Here is a 16,658-nt window from a genome sequence, read left to right on the forward strand (position 1 = left end):
TACATAGTATGTATATGAGGAACAGGACTGTAAAATAAACTGCTATTATTGTAATACTCTTTACTGGATAAGCTTCACATTACCTAAACACATTCAAATGAATGTCTCTTATCCCCTGCAGCTGCTGATGTTAACAGAATTGAATATCCAGCACCACAGTGAGCTTTAGAGACACAGAATCACTCAACAAATCCTCAGCTGACTATCACTCTGGTAGAGCCACACTGATTATTCAAACATGATCAGATCCCAACAACCTTCACCAATCTGTCTACCCACAAAGAATTACAGAATGGAAACACCCGACACACCTGACGACAAACTCAATTCAGACGACCCCCCTAACTCCCGTTACCACAGGCAAATTTCATTCAGTCTCCCGAAATGCATCAGTCACCCCGATGACGCCAAAATCCATACTCGACAACCATCTTGTCATAAGCGCCACTGTGACTTTACTACACCATTGATGCACACGGACATTGACGAAGTTCTTAACAAAAGCAGGCCCTGTGAACAAACAACACAATGATGAAAAACCCCCCCCCCTGACATCCTTTTCCCAAATCCACCCCCTTTATGCCAGTCGAATGTCAACCCCCAAGACCGCATCTTGCTAGAACATGTCAGCTGTTTGCCCCAGCTCCAGCCGAAGCACCCTCCTTTTGTCTTCTAACCATCTTCCACAAAACACTCTACAGTACCCGAAGTGCTCTTTCTCCTGCCTGCTTAGGTTTCTACTTCCAATTGATGCTCTCACAAGTTCGTCACTGCCTACACCACAAGCATTCGAAGACATCGCCTAAAATACGCCACAAGACTCCAGTGTCGTACGTGCCCCTGAGCAAATAAGACCAAGGGGCATTATCAACGTCAATGATGGAAAACGAGAATAAATATGCACTGTACTTGTGAGCTCACTTTTCCAAGCTGTTGCAGCAGGCTTCCACACCATACCCCGCAAAAAACGGGCCCTTTTGGATAATCAGCTGTGCCCCAGGGTCTCCCAGGCTTACCAGCTGAAGAGAGCCGAAGACCAGAACCGCCTCCATGTCATCAATAGTTTCAAACAAACCCTTAACTTTTCAGACATAGAAAACAGTATCTAGCTTACTCACTGTGCAAGGTTTCTATCAAATACTGCTCCTAGTTCGGTCCCTTCTTACAACCAAAAGCAACCGAAGACGTCGACTGAACACCAAAGACTCACCGTGTCGTACGTGCCCCCAGCTAAATAATTACAAAGCAGCGATCAACTCAAGAAAATCTTCAATAGCTTCAGGCTCTGACAAAAAAAAAAATCATAACATGGAGTGTAATATTCTCTGAAACCCTGACTGGACTAATAACTTCATTCAACCGCCGTGTGACCCTTTCCAGATTGCACAAGAGACACCACCAACATTTGTCCCCGCTCAGGTACTTTCACTTTACTTCACAGCTATGCTCCAAATTTACAAAGGCACACACATTCCTCACCGCAGTGGGAATTGATTCCACTTTTATACCTTGATTATAATTGCAGTTAATCCCCTCCTCCAACTGCTAAAATTGCCTAAGACCACTAAAACACCTTTTTCTATAGCAGACCTACTAATGTAAACTAGCTACAACCTAACCGGTTTTTTCAACTGTTATTGCTTAAAGCTAATATCATATCTAGCACACCTAATTTTATGTGAAAAATTAAACATCACTATCACCTTTTGATAAATGCCACACAAGTAACTAATTATTAGAGACTTCAGACTGACATCAAACATTGTCGTCAAAAAAAGGTCAAAAAATGGCAAAATCACAAACTGTCGTCAAAAACCTGACGTGCCATTTAATATCACACACTGATGTTCTTAGCTGTGAACACCAAAATAATGACCAAAAGCAATGCAATAAAAGAAAAGTTTCTGAAACACTTGAAATCAATAATACAAATGTAAACTAAAAAAAGAAATGTACCTATTCTGATTGTTGAAAAAAGATCGCAGAACAACAGATGAATAATTGCTGACATTAGTCCATATCACAATCTGAATTTGATTAGCTGTGCAGCACTACTTCCTGATCGTTTCATTCAAATTCCGTGACATTCCGGATTATACAGTGAATGTTTTATGCCTGGACTCCGCGGTTCCTTCCGTGTGTTCCATTTCCTTCCTTCCACTGACGAGGACCAGACAGTGAATGACTGAGATGTGCTGCATGGTTTATATGGGCGATGGGGGATCTGGTGCTGAAGAGTTAGCAAACTCTGTGACAAAACTATTAGTTAGAGGTTTTAAGCCAACTATCATTTGTAGTGTCACATAATTTAAATTATATAGTAAATGTGTATAGTAAATTAAATGTACACAAAGTACATGTGTCATTTAAGAACACTCTTCTTACAGATCCATTTAGACATATAATCACATGGAAAATCAGCCCATCCTGGTGAATAATTTTTTTTCTTCCTCTTTTCCCTGATTGCTGTCTGGCTCTCCAGACACCCACAACCTGCATCAACAGATCAGCTTTAGATGGCGCTCACTTTCAGAGTTCAGAGCTGCTTTCTGTGTGATATGATACTGACTGAAACAATCATTTATTACATAATAATCAGTTCAGTTCAGTGATTTCTCATCTGTCCTCCACTTCAATATCAATCCTGAGAAGTGAAACGATAACATGATTTATAATATAAACACACAGTTTAGCACATAAACTTTCATTTAAAAACTAAACACCACAATCACACACACACACACACACACACACACAGTAGTGAACACACACAGACGGAGAAGTGGTAAAGTGGGTTTGGTGCTCAAGTGCACCTCAGTCGTGGTTTTGAAGGTCATTGACTCTCCTCACCTGCAACTCAAACTGATAATGAGACTCGAACCCATGACCTTAGGATTACAAGCCTGAGATTCTAACCATTAGGGACCCCAGTGGATCGTCTGCTTTAGAAGTGCTCCCTCCCCGAAAATCACAAAAAAAAAACATTAACTATGTTACACCAATGACCCCCGTTGCTTCTGCTTTATTACATGAAAATTATGTTTGTAAATCAATTTCTAATAATTTAAATCTGAGATCTTAACAGGTAACTTGTAACAACATAGTGTTGACCCAGATCTGGCCCACATCTGGCCCGCGTGAAATCCATACGGATCTGGACCGAAACTGCTTGTTGTCTGGGTTATATTATAATTTTACACAAATGATATGCTGCCAATCTTAATAAAGTTAATATGGGGAAATATAAATCACATTTCATTAATGTTTAAAAGAAATTATTTCAACCATTTTAATAAAAGATTTGATCATTCAGACGGGTCAAATCCACCATCAATGTACTCCCTTTACAGCTCCTCAGTACTTTAATGAAATTCACTTTAAACAAATAAAGCTGGACTTTGATTTATTGGCTTTATGTAGATGGTCAAATCTTCCCTGCAACCACAAATTTAATTTTGTTCTATAAAATCTCCATGAGTTTGGAATATTCATAGTTCGATTCCAGTCCTGTAATTTGGAGATCTAAGATCAGTTTTGGTCTTTTGTCAGCTCTGCAGTTCATGCTCAAATTCATTTCACGAAACGAACAGGACTTTTATTCTGCTCTGGCGGTGTGGGACGTGAAGTAGCGAACTGCTGCGCGCTCCCGCGCGTCTGTGATTCGGCTGAAGAAAGGTGTGTGATTTTTAATCATTAAATGTGTTTAAATCGATACAACTACTCCGGTAGGAGAATTGTGTAATAAAACTTAGAAAGAATTAGTTACCGACCGTGTTACTGTAATGCTTTATTAGTGTTATTAGAAGGGTATTAGTTGGTGAAGGCGGTAGGTTGTGCTTGTAAGAAGCCGCAAGAGTAACAGAAAAACGTGCGGCTCATCTCTCTGAATCTGAATCAAGTTCATCATCGAGTGGATACTTCGTTTTCTTTTAAAGTGCCTCTGGTCTTTGCCTGAATTTACAAAACTGTAGTGAATTGTTTGTCGTGAAGACAAATCCATTTGTAAATATTCTCGTAAAGGACGCTCGATCTGTGTTAGTTTTGTCTGTTTCTAGAAAGTGAACAGGGACAGAATCTCACTAAATATTAATCCTGTGATCAAAAAGAGCAGATTTAATATTTGGTTACAGAGGGTTTATCTCTTAAAGCTTGTGCTCTGAAGGTATCTCTAACACATTTAGCAGAGAACTGCTTGACGTTAAAAAGAGTTATTAAGTGCAGTAAGTTTCAGAAAACAACTCTTTTGTGTCTTTTATTTTTTTTCCTGACTGTTCACTTTTAAGGGTAATCCTTTTAGATTCCTCCTTTAATTAGGGCTGTTTGAACTTTCTCAGACTATAGTTTTTGTTTGTGGTATATGAAGAAGTACTTAAAGTGTATGGAAAGTTAAGTTATAATGATATAAAATTAGATTCATTTAATATAATTTTTTTTTTGATATTTTACATTTATGGTTAAAATTACATTTTCTGATTTGTGTCATTACTTTTTATGTAATGCTGGAACACTGCTGGTCTCTTTCAGAAGTTATAGTGATTCTTTCTTTTCCAAGAAACAGTGTGAAACAGATTGGTTATATGATTTTCATTTTTATATATTTTAAAATATAATTGAAATAGATTTACACACTTTAAACAATATTGTATCGCATATCGCATTTTTTTTTTTCAATATCGCGCAGGACCTAGTTATTTCATATAAAAATGGTGCGTGGTCTTGATTATTTAGATTTTTTCTGTCTGAAATAACACTTTCAAAAATGAACTGGTTGAAGTATTTTTTTGAAAAAACTTTCTTCTGTGTGGAATACAGAGTCTAGTACTGTTTTTTGACCAACTCGTTTTTTGTTAATGTGTGATCACAAAATTGAAAAAACTGTCTGTTAAATTGTTAATTACAAAGCACAGTTTTTCTCTCCACACCAGTATTATATCTGGAATAATTGTATTATTCTGTATAAATCACAAGATTATATTTATGGAAACCTGGTTTGATAAAGGGATTCCTTTGGTAGGACAGTTGTTGAATTCTCAGGGGTATTTAATGATTTATGATTAATTTCTTTTCATATTTTATTTCCCTCTAACCCCAAAAGAGATATTCCTCTGTAACTGGAGCTATCTCTTCTAGTATTGTGTCTTTATGTAGATGTTTTTCAGACTCTAACACACTTGCCTTTATTTTCACCCTGCTGACACTTTCTGTGCCAGAATTTGTTTTCATCTAGCAAAAAAATTATAATAAAGCTTTACGTTTTTTATTTTTGAAAAGAAATCATTAGTAAAACCAAGTGACGATAAGTTTATTGGAAATATTAATTGGAGGAAAGTTTTGGTATTACCTAATATTTAATTACAAATAAAGTTAATTTAATTTAAGCTACTGCAGAAATGTTGTTAGCTATTTTAACCCAGATTTATTGAAGATAAATTGTTCATTCTGTTCATTACACCCAGAAACAGTACCTCATATTTTCTGGCATTGTCAATATACAAAGAGGTTATGGTGGGAGGTTTATAGATTCATAAATGACAAGGTGTTGTTCTTCTACTATATGAACATGTGATATTTGGCTTTTTGAGCTATGACAAGAATTTTGAAAATGAGGCTTACATGATCAATCTCTTGATTATTACACATGAAGTAATCCTGTGGAATAAAGCTTATATTACAGTTTTACTGGGGGAACCTTTTTTTATTGATAAAGTTGGATGGATAAAGGTATCTATTTTTTATCTGACATTTTAGACCAATAAAATGTTATTTCTTATTTAAATATAAAGAATATAATTCTGGCTTAAAAAGCCATTCCCCAAGTCTTACTGAAGTCATATGTTGTCATATAACATCTGTCGATCTAAACCTGTACTTTGTTTAAATGGGGTTGACATTAAAGGAATACTTCAGCCCAAAATGAAAATTTTGTCATTAATCACTTACCCTCATTTCGTTCCAAACCTGTAAAAAGCTTTGTTCATCTTCGAAACACAATTTAAAATATTTTGGATTAAAATCGGGAGGCCTTGAGACTGTCCCATAGACTGCCAAAGAAATAATAGTGTCATGGTCCATAAAAGATACAGAAACATCGTCAGAATAGTCCATCTGCCATCAGTGATTCAACCATAACGTTATGAAGCGACGAGAATAATTTTTGTAAGTGAATAAAACTTTATGACTTTATTCAACAATTTTTTCTCCTCTGTGTGTCTCTGGCGCCTAGGGCTGTGAGTGTTTTAGGTGGTTGTGGTGAGGTTTGGGTGTGCGGTGTGTTGTAAATTAACAAGCATAATACAAAGTTTTGTATACAAGTGTAACAACAGTAATAGTTTGCAAATTGTTTTATTTAGACTAGGTTTGAGTGCAGAAAAAAAATACAGTTTATGCATTCAGCAATTTTAATTTTGTGTTGGGCAGCCAAAAATTACATTGCCGATCCGGAGTCATATCCATTCATGTCACCCATCCGCGTTTGTACAAGTTCCCGTGATCGCAAAAGCCTGGCTGGTCAGGTTTGGTGAGGGTTTTCTCCAAACTGGCCAAATACAAACGAGCCCGTGATAAATGAAAGATGTTACAGGAAAATGTTGGCAACGATTCCTATTTCAAAGAGAGTGCGTTGCACGGTGAGGAGTGAGGATGCGACACCGCCGCATCGAAAACAGGTTGAGTCTGTCTAGTGTCTACACAGGACATTTGAACTCTGTGTCAGTAACTCATAAATAGAAAGAGGCAGTTTACTGTAAGGGATTTTTTCATGTCGTGTCGTGCCGCATCCAGTGTAGCATCACTCGATTATAATGAGGCCTACTTTGTGGGTCAGCGCTGTGCCGCACGCGCAGCCCGGTAGACAGGGTGTATTTAACTTCTTATTTAGGCTACTTTCTTGGTTTAACTGCACTATTTCTATGATATTGTATTTTAGTAGGTTCAGGCTGCGATTCCACTGACAGAAGTGCTAAAGAAAAACACGAGCTGACGAGTTAAATCAGGTGTGTTAGATGAGTGCTGGGACTGCTCCAGGACAGTTTTGAAAATCGTTTTCAGATGACAGGTTCTTAAATGTGACTCATAATAAAATATATTACATGCATGCACAGTTTTTAAGGCAGCTTTAATCACCTTTTTCAGTATCTTCATAACTTAAACTGACCACGACATTGCATGCACGTAGTTTATTTCGTGCTTTGTATGATGAAAGGATAAGGCTACAGCGTGCAGGTGGCCTTTGTGCGTGCAATTGAAGAGCATGCGCTGCCAGCCACACAGTACCATTTCCGTGCTTGCTTGACTCTTAAATACACACAGAAATGAATCCTTGTGTCGTGGGACAGAGGAGACGAATTGTTGAATAAAGTCGTTATTTTTGTTTTGTTTGTGTACAAAAAGTATTCTCATCGCTTCATAACGTTTGCGGTTTGAATCACTGATGGCAGATGGACTATTCTGACGGATGCTTTTCATACTTTCCTGGCCCTCGACAGTGTTATTTATCTTAAATTGTGTTGCGACGACGAACAAAAGCTTTTATGGGGTTTGGAACGAAAAATGGGGGTAAGTGATTAATGACAAAATTTCATTTTTGGGGTGGGATATCCCTATAACAGTAAAAAGTGTACAAATAAATTTATTAGACCATTATTTTATAAAAGTAGAGACCTAAATCCTAGCGGGAAATTTTTCTGGAATGTTTGATTCAAAGATATTTTGTGGAAAAAAAAAGCTTAGTCACTCCCTTCTCGATTTCTTTTGTATTTCTAACAAATTTAGGAATATTTGAAAATCCTTCACAGCATTTATGTAAGTAATTATACTCGTGTCAAAATGTGTATTGATGGAAACTGTTCATTTTGTTCAGATTCAGCAGGAAAAATAGGTAAATATTTTTTATGAATGTTACAACTAGCATTTTGGGGAAGATTTATCCTTGTTTTGTCCAAGAGAAAACTGGTTATAGTTGTGATTTGACTTTCAAAAGATGTTTTATTTTAAATCAAAAAGTATATCTGTAAACTTTACGCTGAATCTTATGATTTTATTTGGTAAATTTCATATCCATAAAAGTAAAATAAATTATTCTAATCCTTGTTTGAAGGTTTTTATGGTTCATTTTCATTCATATATGGATTCTATAAAAAAATTATTGATAGTAAAAAAATTAAAGATATAATTGTATGTGCTAAAGATTTTAATTTATTTAAAAAGTGATCTTATATACGTTGTCTTTTGGATTATTGCCATTTAGTTGTTTTTTCTTTGTATTCTTGCCAACTTGTATATCTGTATAGATCATTTATTTTTTATTTTTTTTATTTATTTTATTTGAATTTTATGTTTTAATTGTACATGTTTTTATTTTGTTTGTTTTTTCATTTTTAAAAAAGTTAGTAATGATAACTTTTTTATAACCCATCTACAAATGTTTCATCGAAAGTGTAATCTATTAATATAATCTACAAATCAGTACGTACCAAATATAATCTTATTTAAAATATTAACCTTTTATTTTTATTTTTTTCTCTCTTCAGGTGATTTAAGTCCATTATCTCTCTGACTGACTCCCTCACCAGTGTGCAGAAACTACTGAAATAGGGAGCAGATTGAGACGCAGACAGAGATTTAGTTTGGACTTATTTTTGTTAATTGTTCTCATCTTAAACAGAAAAATTCAACAGATCCACGTGACACACATTATAAAGATGGCCTTTATTAAAGAGGAGCATGAAGACATGAAGATTGAAGAAACATTCAGAGTCAAACATGAAGATACTGAGAAACAAACAGGTTGGTTTTCATTCTCAAAGCTGAATTCACTCATTTGATCTAAAATGTTACAAAAATGTTCAGCTGTACTGAAACAGTACAGAAGTACTCTGAACAAAAGAGTTATTAAACCCTCAAATCTACTTCTGAATTAAAAACAATGTAAACCCTACATTTCTATCACTTAATTATGCAACAATATCTAACAATCACTTTATTTTACATAATGTGAAATGTGAGTTATTACATGTGTTCTGTAGTTGATTTTTTTTCTACTTATCCTTAAAAGTGCTTTACTAACATTAACATCCCTGAACATAAATAATGTTTAAAGTTAATCCCAGTGTTGGGCAGCAGCTAACTACAAGTAAAGTACAGTGGGTACGGAAAGTATTCAGACCCCGTTAAATTTTTCACTCTTTGTTATATTGCAGCCATTTGCTAAAATCATTTAAGTTAATTTTTTTTCCTCAGTAATGTACACACATCACCCCATATTGACAGAAAAACACAGAATTGTTGACATTTTTGCTGATTTATTTAAAAAAAAAAAAAACTGAAATATCACATGGTCCTAAGTATTCAGACCCTTTGCTGGTCTGATCATCCGTGAGATAGTTCTACACCTTCATTTGAGTCCAGCTGTGTTTTGATTATACTGATTGGACTTGATTAGGAAAGACACCCACCTGTCTATATAAGACCTTACAGCTCACAGTGCATGTTAGAGCAAATGAGAATCGTGAGGTCAAAGGAACTGCCTGAAGAGCTCAGAGACAGAATTGTGGCAAGACACCGATCTGGCCAAGGTTACAAAAAAAAATTTCTGCTGAACTTAAGGTTCCTAAGAGCACAGTGATGGCTCTTAGAGAGATGGGAGAAAGTTGTAGAAAGTCCACCATCACTGCAGCCCTCCACCAGTCGGGGCTTTATGGCAGAGTTGGCCTGACGGAAGCCTCTTCTCAGTGCAAGACACATGAAAGCCCGCATGGAGTTTGCTAAAAAAAACATAGAAATAAGATTCTCTGGTCTGATGAGACCAAGATAGAAATTTTTGGCATTAATTCTAAGCGGTATGTGTGGAGGAGGAAACCAGGCACTGCTCATCACCTGTCCAATACAGTCCCAACAGGTGAAGCATGGTGGTGGCAGCATCATGCTGTGGGGGTGTTTTTTCAGCTGCAGGGACAGGACGACTGGTGGCAATCGAGGGAAAGATGAATGCGGCCAAGTACAGGGATATCGTGGACGAAAACCTTCTCCAGGAGTGCTCAGGACCTCAGACTGGGCGCCGAAGGTTCACCTTCCAACAAGAGACATGACCCTAAGCACACAGCTAAAAAATAATGAAGGAGTGGCTTCACAACAACTCCATGACTGTTCTTGAATGGCCCAGCCAGAGCCCTGACTTAAACCCAACTGAGCATCTCTGGAGAGGACCTGAAAATGGCTGTCCACCAACGTTTACCATCCAACCTGACAGAATTGGAGAGGATCTGCAAGGAGGAATGGCAGTGGATCCCAAAATCTAGGGGTGAAAAACTTGTTGCATCTTTCCCAAAAAGACTCAAAGCTGTATTAGATCAAAAGGGTGCTTCTACTAAATCCTGAGCAAAGGGTCTGAATACTTAGCACCATGTGATATTTCAGTTATTCTTTTTTAATAAATGTGCAAAAAATGCCAACAATTCTCTGTTTTTCTGTCATATGGGGTGTGCGTCGTGTACATTAATGAGGAAAAAAAATGGAAGATTTTAGCAAATGGCGGCAATATAACAGAAGTGAAGAATTTAAGGGGGTCTGAATACTTTCTGTACCCACTGTAACTACATTTTTATCCAGTAGCTCAGCTACTTTAAAACAATGTATCTTTTCCAGTAATAGACTGAACCTGCAGTAGACTGAAGCAGAATAGTATCTTCTTATAAGGTCATATTCTAAACCGGTGCATGCATTACTGTCATCTTTTGGTGCTGTGTGTCACTCAGCGTCAGTAGTAAATAGGGATGTAACGATGCCAGCGTTGTAGCGAGCTGGTTGAAACAGGGATGTAATTGTGATGTTTGAAATGATGTGAGATGTTTGTTTTGTTGCGATAAATGTGTTGGTTGATTTTATCTAATATGTTATGATTTGAACTGACTGTCTTTAAAAAAGCCTAAGATGGATTTTTCTTTCATTTCACCTCTGTATAATCCATATTTAAGGGGGTAATATGACATTGCTACAAAGAACATTTTGTGTATTTGCTGTAATAAATGTTTGTGGTTTGAGGTTCAAAAAACATTATTTTCCACATAATGTAAATTATTGTTGCTCCTTTATGCCCCACCTTTCTGTAATGCATTGAATTTTACAAAGCTCGTCGTTCTGAAAAGCAAGGTGTACACTCATTGGCCAGCTATCCATTGCATTGAGATTGGCCAAATCCTCAAGCATGTGACGTGAATGTTACACCCCTTATCATACTATAATGCCATATTCCGACTAGACAAGACAAAAACAAAAAACCCATTATAAACAAGGCATTTTGTTGCATCCAGTGGGGAAATAATTACTGGTTATTATAATGACTTATAATACTGTCTTTTTTACACGTTACGTATCGCACTGCGTAAACATAAAAAACCATGTCTGCATTTGGGAATGGAGAAACAGCAAACAAGAAACTTGTGTTTGAATCATCAGTGGTAAATTCTTTAAAAATGAAAACGTACTTACAGACTGAGTCAGAATGCCAGACTGTACTTGCAAAGTTGGAATTGCCCCGCTTTATAGAAACAGACACCGTATTGTAGGCTACTCTTCCAGGAAACAGTCCTCGTCCTCCGTAAAACCCGCGAGGCACAGACGCTTGCCAACATCACCCAAGTATTTAGATACAATAAGGCTTGGGATACACCTCTTTGCAACGCGACCCACTCCATTTCACCCTCAGATCTCCTGAGTCCTAGGACATCAGAGAAAGGGAAAGAAAGGAAAAAGACACCACAGACACATAAAAGAACAGCACCACAAGCACTGGCATCCACTGCAAGAAGAAAATGTTTCTGGAAATTTAGGTGCAACCAATACAGGAGTGTTAGCTAGAGTAAAACTAATCAGTCAAAAGGAGCAACTAATCTCACCAAATTCCAACAAAACCCTCAGTAATAACTTACTATTCCTAAGAATTGACAGAGTTCATAACAGGTAGCAGGTGTAGGGAATTTACCAAAAGCATCAACTTCAGCATCAATTCGTTTTGCTTTTCTAAAGTCATATTTGGCAAGGATAATGGTTAGATTGGATTTAGCCAGATTTACAGAAAGCTCTAGAATTTGTTGCGAAGATGGTTCGGACCAAGGAGAACTAAACCAAAACAACATTGTCTGAGTAAGCCTCGCATTCAGAGAGTACTTGATTTACCAACTGCTCAAATGTAGTGGGAGCATTTCAAACCCCAAAAGGCATGACCGTGTACTGCAGGAAGCTATGGTGTGTAACAGAAGCGGAGATTTCATTAGTCCAAGATGTCTAGGGCACTTGCCAATAACCTTTCAGAAGATCGAATTTACTGACAAACTCTGTAGAGCCAACACGAGCAACACAAAACATCAATTTTGGGTAAAGGGATACAATCAGGGTTTGTTAGGGAATTAAGCTTCCTGCAGTCCGTACAAAAACAATATGAATTATTGGGCTTACTCACCAAGACCTACATGGAGAACTCCAAGAACTATAGCTAGGTTCTGCCATGTTATGGGCGAGTAAATAATCCACTTCTTTCTGAAGTAATTCCCTTTTTATAGGGTTGACCTGATACACGTTGTTTTACAGGTTGAGCTGTTCCAACGTCGGTGTCATACTCAATGACACGAGTTTGAGGTAGGGACATAAAAAAAGAGGAAATGAACTTTCCAATTCCATTATATCTGCTTTCTCTGACTCAGACAAATGAGACAAATGATGAGTTCAGATTAGAAAAGATTTCAGAATTGTCACGTCATCCTTCCACTATTCTTTGAAAAGACCTGTTAATTTCTCCTGTATCTGCTGGACCCAAATTCTCCACCATGTCTTCAGATACTTCTGAAGTGCCCTGACCAACTGATTAAATTATTGATGCAGTATCAACTGACAAAGAGAATACGTGAGTCACATACAATTTTAATAAATAGAATATGACCAAACTTCAGGCATGCTTTAGTAAATAGTTGTTACTGGGAAAACATTTTACAATCGTATAAGGTCCAATAAATCTAGCCTGGAAAGGACCAGTCAAATGGGTAATAAAGCCAATACTTTGTCACCTACTTGATATTCTCTGGATTTAACCCTGCAGTCAAAATATGTCCGCATCTTCTCTTGAGATGTTACCTTATTTTCATTGAGCAATAGCTCTAGCTTCATAGAGTCGGTAACGAAAGCTATTTAGATAATCTAAAACATTCTGTGATGGTTCAGAGGTGTTCCATTTATCTATCAAGACAGCAATAAGGCCTCTGACAGGGTTTCCAAACACTAATTCATTAGTACTTAACCTAAAGGCCCCAATATACTTCAAACAAAGTTTGTTTTCATTCTTCGTTTGGGGGCAAAAATAATTTTGAACATTCCGACACCCCCGTGCTGCTGGAGGCAGGGTGTTGATTAATGTAAACATACATGTTGCCACGCTTGTGCATATCCCCCTAAACACAACAATGATGAAACGATGAAGTTTAGGCAATCTAGGTGTGAGACAAGCACCAATAGTCCAAATTATCATAGACAAAAGAATAATGATTAGCAGCAGTTCAGAGTCAATTAACATGTTTGCAAAAAAAAAAAAAAAAAAAAAATTTGTCACATAATAGCAACAAAACAACAGGGCCTTAATCTTAATCACGCTCCATGTAGAAAAGGATCGTCCCAACCACCACAAGACGGAGCACTCCCCCAAACACATTGTTCGTCTGCTAAAAACAAACTATTAAAATTTACTTAAATCGAATCACTTATTTGGAAAATAAATGAATCATACACACCCGACAATTGGTCAACAAGACAAGTTGTATGGTTGATCACAGAATGAATCTTAGCAGTTTAACTCAATGACTTGACTGAATCATATTCAGTGTGAATAAACCAGGTGGAGGGTAATGTCCCTCCACCTGGTCGCGAACAAGATCCGATTCCAACTACAATAAGTAAATAACATCATTTGATATGCATGAGTTCACGGTCACATTTGCCAAACAGCTAAAAACATACCTTTTAGGCGGAAAGCCCACACGCCCCAAGGGGCGGAGCTAGCAGTGATGCATCCCAGGTGGCCTACTCACGCCTTTATATTACACATACCTGGTTCTGATTGGGCTGTCATTTTAAATACAGGGGAGAGAACTTACCCAATCTGGCACATGGAGGAGAAGCCTTACAGCTGCAAACTGCGGAAATAGTTTCCCTAAAAAGGGAAACCTTAAAAGGCACATGAGAGTTCACACTAGAGAGAAGCCTTTCACCTGCCCTAAATGTGGAAAGAGTTTAACACGTAAAAAACACTCTTAATGACCACATGACAATTCACACAGGAGAGAAACCTTTCCTCTGCCATCAGTGTGGGAAGAGTTTCATCAAAAAGTTAACCTTAAAACAGGGACATGAGGATTCACACTGGCGAGAAGCCCTTCACATGCTCTCATTTGGAAACTTGATTGTCTTTTTTCTTCATCTGGGATAAAAAAGTGACAGAATACCAGACCACACAAATTGAGTAAATATGGACTATTTGGCATCACACCACGGAGGAAAGCCAGTTGAGGATTTTGTAGGTCACTTCTTGGAATTGTGCCATCAGTTTTTTTGGAATGAGTACACTATGAAGAGGCACTTTAGAACAGCTTCAAATAATGCTGCTGGGAAACATACATAGAGAGTAAAGGATGGGCTATATAGACCAAGGGTACATTTGTCTGTTTTAAAGTGCATTTAGAGTGAAACGCTACACTCCTTTGATTCGTAAACCAGTCTTATCTTGATGTTGTGTCTGTTTACCACCATAACCAGGGGCCTGGTTCTACCCTGTGTGTTTGTTTGGAGGTAGTTCACACCTCTAACACATTGATGGCTTGTTGTGAGGGGTATTGTTCATTATTTGTTAAATACAACAAATAATTGCATGTCTGATCCATCTAGAAGTGAAATGTTGTAACTTTAATAAACACAGTTTGCATATTACAATGGGACTTAAATCCTGACTGATATTGTTAATAAACAGTTTCTCTGCAAAACTGAACATTGTTGAAAGGACTATATTTAAGGACTATACCAGAGATGTGAAATTCAGTTCATGGAGGGCCACAGCCCTGCAGAGTAGCTTCAACTCTAATTGAACACACCTCAATCAAGGTCTTCATTACTTGAAAACCAAAGGTAGGTGTGTTGAAGCTTAACTCTGCAGGACTGTGACCCTCAACAAGCTGAGTTTGATGCTCCTTTTTAGACATACATGGCAGATTTGGCCATTATTGATTTCTGTTCTACTGTTGCTTTTAAATGTGTGTTAACTTTATTTATCTCTTTCCACCCTAGACCTGAAAGTGAAGAGTGAAGAACTGAATGAAATACAAGATAAGATCAGTATAAAAAACATTGGGACAAAAAACTTGATTTCATACCTGGACAAAAATCATTTAGTTGCTCACAGACAGCAAAAAGACTTCCTCACAAAAAAGAGCTCTTAAGGCTAGATCTAGAAGTCAGTTTTTCATCTGTCAACAGTGTGTGGAAAGAGTTTCATAAAACCATCAAGGAAAACTGAGAGGCCACATGAGGATTCACACTGGAGAGAAGCCTTACAGCTGCAAACAGTGTGGAAAGAGTTTCACTCAAGGAGGAAGCTTTAACAGGCACAAGAGAATTCACAGTGGAGAGAAACCGTTCACCTGCCAACAGTGTGGAAAGCGTTTCATTCAAAAAAGATACCTTAAAAGCCACATGACAATTCACACAGAGCTGTGGGAACGGAGCGAGTCTCAAGGAAGGAGATCCAGAAGGATAAATGGAGGAGTGATGACAGTGCAAGACGAGAGAGGACAGGCCAGGGGTCTCATTTTTAAACGTTCCGTACGCACAAAATAGGCACAGAAATTGTGTAGAAACGTAATAGGCACAGAAATAAAAAAATAAATAAACTTGGTGTAAATATGTACGCACCTTACAGACATTCTAGACCATGTGTACACACTTTCCTGGAGTGAGAAAAGTAATGAAGTAAGAAATGATTTTAAAATCTGTTTTCATTTCAATATACACATTTACATGAAATATCCCACTCTCATTAAATATAAAACCATGTGTACGCAAAATCTAGCTTTTGTGCATACGTACAATTTTAGGATGAAATGTATGGAGAGTTATATAAATGAGACCCATGGGCTTCATGTTGTGCTTTATTAGGTTTTTTATGCAGCAGTCGTTTCGTGATGGGCTGCTGCTTTACTTACATTTTATTGTTTGTTTGTCTTATAATTAAAGTTGTGTGAATGTTCACCGGTTCCCGTGGCTCTCAGCCCTGCATGCCACATGTACAGGTGCTTCTCAATAAATTAGAATGACAAGGGAAAAAGTTCATTTATTTCAGTAATTCAACTCTAATTGTGAAACTCGTGTATTACATAAATTCAATGCACACAGACTGAAGTAGTTTAAGTCTTTGGTTCTGTTAATTTTGATGATTTTTTCTTTTATTTAAGTAATTAAACTATAATTTTGATATCTCAACAAATTAGAATTCTTCATAAAACCAACAATAAAAAAAAAAAAATTTGTGAATTGTTGGCCTTCTGGAAAGTATGTTCATTTACTGTACATGCACTCAATACTTGGTAGGGGCTCCTTCTGCTTTAATTACTGTCTCAAGTCGGCGTGGC

The 16,658-nt window shown here is 37.2% G+C and overlaps 1 long non-coding RNA gene across 1 annotated transcript; it reads left to right on the forward strand.

Annotated features, from left to right (window-relative positions):
- The first annotated feature begins 3,636 nt into the window (after nt 1–3,636).
- On the forward strand, nt 3,637–15,361 carry LOC122147454. Its single transcript, XR_006161636.1, has 3 exons — nt 3,637–3,675; nt 8,529–8,784; nt 15,319–15,361. It is a non-coding gene; the product is annotated as an uncharacterized LOC122147454 (long non-coding RNA).
- The last annotated feature ends 1,297 nt before the right edge of the window (nt 15,362–16,658 follow it).

Source organism: Cyprinus carpio, chromosome A14, assembly GCF_018340385.1.
Source record: "Cyprinus carpio isolate SPL01 chromosome A14, ASM1834038v1, whole genome shotgun sequence".
In the NCBI taxonomy this organism is placed as follows: Eukaryota; Metazoa; Chordata; class Actinopteri; order Cypriniformes; family Cyprinidae; genus Cyprinus; species Cyprinus carpio.